This window comes from Pan paniscus, chromosome 18 (genome assembly GCF_029289425.2).
Source record: "Pan paniscus chromosome 18, NHGRI_mPanPan1-v2.0_pri, whole genome shotgun sequence".
Lineage (NCBI taxonomy): Eukaryota > Metazoa > Chordata > Mammalia > Primates > Hominidae > Pan > Pan paniscus.
The window spans coordinates 92,200,642-92,208,577 of NC_073267.2; the positions used below are offsets into that span (position 1 = coordinate 92,200,642).

General features: G+C 43.6%; 1 pseudogene; it reads left to right on the plus strand.

Moving 5' to 3' along the window:
- The first annotated feature begins 5,136 nt into the window (after nucleotides 1-5,136).
- On the plus strand, nucleotides 5,137-5,249 carry LOC112437475 (small nucleolar RNA U13; annotated as a pseudogene).
- The last annotated feature ends 2,687 nt before the right edge of the window (nucleotides 5,250-7,936 follow it).

Genomic DNA, 7,936 nt, shown 5'->3' on the forward strand with positions numbered 1-7,936 from the left:
CTTACTGCTGCCTTTGCCTGGAATGTTCTTTCCTTAGATAATCTCATAACTTGCACACCTCCCTAACTCTTCTTAATGAGGACTTCCAGTGCCACATTTTAATAATTGCATGCTCCATGCCTTACTTATTCCTAGAAATCTGTCTATCTTCCCTGCCTTTCCTCATATCATTCCTTGCCATCTGACATATGACAAGTATTTGTGTACTATCTATCTCCTCCAGAGAGAATGCGAGCTCCATTAGGACAGGTTTTGTTTGTTTGGTTGGTTGGTTTCCTGCTGTATGTCTAGTACTTAGAACAATGCCTGCATATAGGAGCCAACCAATGAATATCTATTGAATAAACAAATGAATGAAGGAAGGAATGAATGATTGAAATGAACAGGTAGGAATGGAACCATGCTGCCCGTATGTTGCTGATCTAATGTGGGACTCACGGTCCAATAGAGAGTTTATAGAAACTAGTTGGTGGCTCTTGTGTGATATTCACCAAGCGTCTGGTGACAATAGGATTATACTCTGAGATTTAAGTTTTAAAATTAACATATAATGAATCTTAACAACTGTAAGAGAAGAGATAGCTCCCAGGCTGCAAATCACCTCAGCAATCTGAGATCAAATGAATAAGCATATCTAATGAAAAACATGTTGGTCAAAGGAATTTTAATCTGTTCATGAAAGCAAAGTGAAAGGAGAATCTTGGAGGCAATTTTTGGCAATATCCACCCAGACTCTGTCCAGGAGAAAGGGGCATTGCCAGCCAACTTGGAGGATTCTGGACCCATTGGCAAGGGCATCCCTCCTGGAGCTGGTTGAAGGCAGTAAGGTCAGTTGGCTTTGGTCCCTTGGTGAAGCCATCTTCAGAGTGTGTTTGCTGCATTAGGTTATCATGTGCGATGCTCCTACAAGTCCAATGCCTTATAATTCCACTAAGCTTTCAGGTAAAATAGGTTTGGGCCTCCTTATAAGTCAGGGTCTGGGAAGAGAGTCAACTCATTGGGAGAACTTCTAAAAGTTTCTATGCCAGTCATTTATCATTTTATGTTAATAAAATTGATATTGAAGTTTTATAACAAGTCTCATGAGGTCGGATAATGTGATTCCACAACTAAGAAAAGGAGTAGATCTTGGTGTGCTGGAAAAGTCAGCTTTCAGAACCTCAAAGATTGAGGGCTCAGCCTCTGGGGCTAGTAAAACCATCAGAGGAATGAATTCCACTTCATAAGAACTTTTGACACATAGACTACCAGTTTCTTGGTGGTTGACCTGCACTTGCACTGGGGAGCCTATGGCCATGTTTCCAGAAATTTCCTTTGTATGGAACATCTGATTTTTACCTGTACTCTCATAAGACTTCCTTGCTGGTGAGTTGATGTTAATTTAAGAATTTTAGCTCTTTCAGTCTTAGGTATCATCAGGCATGTCACACTTTCTGTACATTTGCCTTTTGTAGCTAGGGAAGCTGTAAAATGTTTAGGCCTTAGGTCTACTGAAGACTAACCAGTGACCCAATGTAATATTTTTAATTTGACCCTTGACAACTTTATGTTGAGATTTCTAATTTCCTTATCAGATACAAGGCCACAGTAAAAACATCACCTGTTAGGTCAAGTCTAAACTGGAATCTATGTCATCAAGCTGCCGTATTTAATTACCAATGTCCATAGGCGTTGTGGTTCCTGATTCTATTCCTCTTACACCCTCTTGAAATCAGCTCCATGCTGGGGGTTTCTCATACTACACAGCTGGGAATTCTAGGATTTTTTTTCTTGCCTTCTGTATATTTCTACATAGCAAGCTGTGGTCAAGACATCTTGCTATGTGGCCAAGATGGGGAAAAGAGACTGAGATAGACAAGTACTGCAATATTTGGGTAGTGAGAACCATCACATACTGCAATTTTTGAGTGATGAGAACCCAGCAATGCACTTAATAGACTGCTGAGGGGAGGTAAAGGCCTTGATCAATCAACTTAATGGGAGAACTGAACATCCAAAGATTGTAACTACCATCTGGGGACTTCTTAACACTTGACTTCATTAAAATTGTTCAGTAAGAAGCCTGATGTTGCCACCATGTTTATACATACAGTTTTTAAGGCAGGCATAGAGAGGGTTACATTTTGTTTAATAGTCTCTTTAGAAAACAAAGAGGTAGTGTATCATTTAGAATGCATGCAGCTGCCAGTAACAAAATACCCAAGTAATAGTGGGTTAAATAATAAAGGTATTTAAATATATACCGTAAGAAGAAGTTGGTTTCACAGTTCAGGGAGGTAGGAGGGGAATTCACCATCTCTAAGATTATTTTTTGGCCTTTACTTCATGGGGATCAATGGTTGTCACAGCTTCAATCATCGAGTCCTGCATCCCAAGCAGAAAGGCAGGGAAACAAAAAGACTTTCTTTCTGAGGCACTATTGTTTCCTTATCATGAGGAAGCTTCCCAGCAGGCTTCTCCCCGTGTCTCAGTGGACAGAGTTTGGTTGCGTGCCCACTTCTAGGCCAATTGATGGGAAAGCAGGAAGGAGTTACTGCAGTGGTTTAGGTCATCTTGAAGCTGTGAAGAGGTCTGATGCCTTCCCTGGGATGACATGATACCTGCTCTCTACTTCAGCAATATGGGGTATATACTAGCTGGGGTAGTGAAAATAAAAATGTCTTCCACATGTATATTTTAATCAATTGTATGAACAGTTTCTTAAAATTAGCCTTAAATGTGTAGAGATAACTGTTAAATAAATTCCTCACTGGGAGGAGAGGGAGGAGTGGGTGGGTTTGATGCTGGGATGGGCAGGTATGCAGGTAGCCAGGTAGAAGCTTGGCATCAATTTACCTGTCTCTAGGAAGTTCCTATCCTGTTTCCTCCAGTTAGCCTGCATCTGGGATATAAAAATCTGCTGAAATATCAGCCTCCGTGAACCACACAGCATGACTTGTTACATGTCACAGATGACTGCCCCTTGCCTGCCACCAAACTTGAACCATTCCGTGCAGCCGCTGCCTGTTGTTTCCTGTTATGTTGTTGAGGTAGCACTGCAAAGTTCTAAACACATGCCCTGACTCCATCCAGAGTGGCACCTGCACACAAAAGCAATGCCCAGGGAGTGCCAGGCCGAAATAATTTCTGCAGAGTTAAACTGGAGCATTAAGTGGCAAGTGGAATTTGACAGAGGGGAGGAGCAACCCCACTTTCTGTAAGAACATGAAAAAAAAAACCACAGTTATTAAATAAGCTGGGGGAAGAACAAAATTACACAGGGATGAAGAAAAGTCTTTGCTTAGCGTGGCTGAAAAATACCGACCTCACAGATGGGGTAGGGTTGCACTGGAGGTAGAGCGATGTCAGTGATAAAGAGACAGAATAAAGGAAGGAAGTCACGGCCAGCTTGCAAAAAGTTGTCTCTGTTGTCTGTTCTGTGAAAGCGCTTGGCAACAACACCGTTAAAATGTAGGTGTTGGTGTGAAGATCCAACAAGGTACATTCTCTGAGTCTGGAACCACTTCTAAAGGAGCTAAATAAAAATGAAGCAATTAATTGAGACACATTGTATAAAAGAAATCAGTGTAATACCAGATGGAAGGAGTCATGTCTGCAATCTTAGTGGAAAGAGCATTATTTATCGAGCATTGACCTTCTAGTGTGAGCACAGTGCATTCATTATCTCATTTAATTCTTACGATCACCAGCTGAGGCAGGTGCTTTCATTATCTCCACTTGACAGATCAGGAGGATTGTAGCTTAAAAGGCTTAACTCGTAAGTGGAAAGGTCAGGATGTAGACCGAAGCTTTCTGAATCCAAAATCTGTGTTCCTAACCTCTATTCTGTACTGCTGGCCAAAATTAAAAATACTGAAGTGTGATACAAGGAAATTATAACTCTGATTGGATGAACTGAATACTGGGGTTTGTCTTTTCTTCAGAGGTAAGATGATGGTGTGGATTTAGGAATACGTAATATGGACTCTCGTAAGTGACAGATTCCCACCCTAAAGTGGCTCTAAAAAAAAAAAAAAAGGAGGACATGGACTCCTGTGGTCAGCTGAATAAAGGCACCCCAAAATGTCCACATCCTAATCCCCAGAACCCATGAATATCCACATCCTCATCCCCAGAACCCATGAATATCCACATCCTAATACCTGAAACCCATGAATATGTTGCCTTTTATGGCAGAAGGGGCTTTGTAGATCTGATTAAGTCAAAGATCCTGAAATGGCAGAGATGATCCTGGAATATCTGGGTGGTCTCAACATAAACAAAAGGATCCTTATAAGGGAAAGAGGGAGGTTTGGTTACAGAAGTAGGAGACAGGAGGATGGAAGCAAGAGGTTGGAGCAGTGTTAGGAAGGGCCCCGAGCCGAAGAAGGTAGGTGGCCTCTAGAAGCTGGAAAAGGCAAAGCAACAGCTTTTGCCCTAGAGCTTTCAGAAGGAACACAGCCCTGCCAACATTTTGATTTTGGACTTCTGACCTCCAGAACTGTAAGAGGATACATTTTTGTTGTTTTAGGCTATCCTTACCGTTATCGTGGTAGTTTTTTATGCCAGCAAAAGGGAACTAATACAACTCCTATACCTGAAAAGCCTAGGGCAGCAATGGCTTCAGGCTTGGCTGGGTCTAGGGGCTCTAATGGGGTGGCCTTGATACTGTCCCTCCTCATGCCTTAACTGCTTTCTTTTGCAATGGCCATATTCACTGATGGGCTTTCGTTGGGTTGTGGCCAAGCTGAAAACAGTAGCCTCAGGCTTTTGCCTCACCACTGGAGCAATCCCAGTAGCGCAAACTGCACCCCTTTCCTAGTAATGTCTGCAAATGTCCCAGGGCTGACCTGCATGGGCCCAGCTTGTGCCCTGAATGATCACCATGATTCTGATTGGCCAGGTCTCATCATTTTGTCTCAAGGTAGGAGGGGGGTCAGCCCTACGTGAACCTCAGTGACTCTTAAGGTAGAATGGTGCTTTGCAAAGGAAAATCCAGCTGGGCAGGCAAAAGCAGCAGATGCCTACCAGAGGGTGTGAGGCAGGAGCACTGGGACTTGGATTCTTGCTGGTTCTAAGGGAAGCCAGAGAGACAGAATAGAGGTTTCTGTCTCACCAGCAGAGACAGTGAATAAAACCAAAAAACCGTCCCCCTCGATCCTTTTATGGTTCCTAAGTGTGATGATTGGGTTTTCATACTCATGTGTGAAATGTGCCACCCTCAAGCCTTGTTATGATGTGGCGGGCACATTACCCTTACCCATCTGATAAAAAGAAAAGGAAAAACAAAAACTTGGAAATCAATTACAGGCAGCGGTTATGGGGTGAATTCAAGGTCTTGCTGCGATCTGATGGAGAAAGACAGGTGTGAAAGGGACAGGAAAATAAAAAGGAAGGATCCCTTGCTTGCTGGATGGGAGAAACAAGAGGACCATGAGAACGATCCCTTTGGATAAATGGGACCTGATGACACCTCCAGACCCTGAGCTCCTTCCCGGGGTGGGCCTGGCTGTTTGCCGAGAACAGACTCTGCAGAGCAGTCTTTGCACCCCAGCCGAGCTCAGTCTGCTCTGTGAGTCTCTGCATACTACTGGAAACCCCGACGGAGAGTCCCAGCCTTTGGAATTCCCTCACTGAGGCCGAGATTGAGCAGTGCTCACCTTCTAGGCCACCACCCTTCACCCTTGACATTCACCTTCAACAGTGAGCTAAGAGGCAGATGATATGGCAGCACAGTGGCAGGTACACCCCAGAGCCAGTCCATCTAGAGTATTGTTCCATGTGGCTCACAGAGGGAGCCTCAGGTTTCTACTTCTTTTATTCTTGTCCCCAAGTAAGGGCATCTCTCTTTTGGTGCTTATAACTGAACAGGATGGACACTTTGGCCCCTGGTTCTAAAACCAAGTCGAGTTTTCCTGATCCTTTAGAAGTATGAGTCAGATCATGCCATCCTGTGTTCACAGATATCTGATAGTTCTTTAGTCCTCTGAGTCAAGGCCAAGTCCTAATAAGGTTTACTTCATCTCACATCAGGGTGCCCTCTGTTGACTGACACCCTCAGCTGTTAGTCTTACCTTCAGGTGATACACAACAGCCACCCTGGTCTCCTTATTTATTTAATTTATTGTCTGTCTGTTCCTGCTTCCTACTATCAGACAACCTTTGTGAGGCCAGGAATTTTTGTCTGTCTTTCTTATTGCCATGTTCTAAGCATCTAGAGGAATACCTGCACGTGTTAGGTGCTCAGTAAGCATAGACTGAGTTGAGGTGATGAATTAACTCAGGCATGTGTGCATGCATGCATTTCACCATCACTTACCAAGTGTGTGCAAAGCACCAGCTAATGAACTAGAAGCTGCAGTCAGCAAGACAAACTCCACATGGTCTCTGCTCTTGAACAGCTCCTGCTCTAGAGGAGAGAATGGCAATCCCATGTGATAATTACTAAAAGGTTGGATAAGCCCAGGGTACTCAGGGGACATGGGGAAGACAGGAGCGCACCAGGGCCGAGATTCCTTCCTGCTTCTGTATACATAATTCCATCTTAAGCCTCCCTCAAGCCTTGTTATGATGTGGCAGGCACATTACCCTTACCCATCTGATGAAAAGAAAAGGAAAAACAAAAACTTGGAAATCAATTACAGGCAGCGGTTATGAGGAATCTAACACTTAATTGCGATTTTATTGTTTATGTCCTGTTAGAACCATCTCTAGGTGTATATGCTCCCTTTCTGAGCAAATGCATTCTAAATCCAGTAGGTTTCCCTGCTCCCATGTTGAGTTCTAACTCATGGGTAGTTAAATCCCTGAATACTGATGTTTGCTGGTGGAAAATTGCTGTTTCCTCTCCTTGCTGAGAGGAGGTGGAAAACCAGAGAGCATTAATATTAAGTAAAAGGTGATATTGAGTAAACGGTGCAGAGGCAGACTAGGTGCTTCTAAGCCCAATCCCCACAGGTAGCTCGTGCTGGGTGGCAGAGAGCGAGTGTGCTCCCCACTCTGGACCTGACACTTACTCTTGTCTGTGCCAGGCTCATCCCACAGCTATTTGGATGGCCACTTTCTTCCGATTATTCAAGCCTCAATTTTAACATAAGCTCCTTAGAGAGGCAGTCCCTGACCACCTTATCTAAAATTGTTGCCCTCCACATCATCCTTGTCATTTTCCTCATATCACTAACTATAATCTGAATACATCCTGCTTCCTGTCTTTCTCTTTTATTTAAAGCTAAGTTCTATATGGACAGCAGCTATTTCTGTCTTCTTCACTGTTGTGTCCTCAATACACATAGTAGGTGTTCAAAAAATATTCATGAATAAACAGACAGCAAATAGAGGAGATACTTGAGCTACAGTATCTAAACTGTTGGAATTTGTAGAACTAGAAGACGCCACTTTTGGCTGTTTCTTTTTTTTTTTCTTTTCCTTTCTTCTTCTTTTTTTTTTTTTCTTTTTTGCACCTGAGGAAGGAAGCAGCTTAATTGAAGCCACCCCAGCAGAAGAATCCACACCACAGTCCCACCTCAGGTGGACACACCATCTACTACTCTTGCTGGGGAGAGCTCCGAGCTCCTGGGTCGCGGTGGAGGTGGGTGGTGATAAGGGTATGCCTTGAGAGCCACTTGGAGCCACCGCCTCCTGACCGAGGCGGTGCCCTCTTGTGGCAGCTCTGTGATATACACACAGTCCTTCCAGGCTCCCCAGAGTTTCCTGATAGTTTATGAGACACACCCTTCTCTTTGCACCATTCAGCTCCTTCTAGAGGCTTATTACAGATTCCACTGGGACCAAAATTGACAAACACCAAAACCACTATGAATTCCAAGAATGACCTTAAGCAGTGTTTGATAGTTCTGTTAGAGCCAGCAACTCATTTTGAATACTAAATTACCACTACAGCCTTGCAGTTCCAGTGCATACCAGAATTTCCAGCCCTTCTCATGTGTGTTGCTTCCAA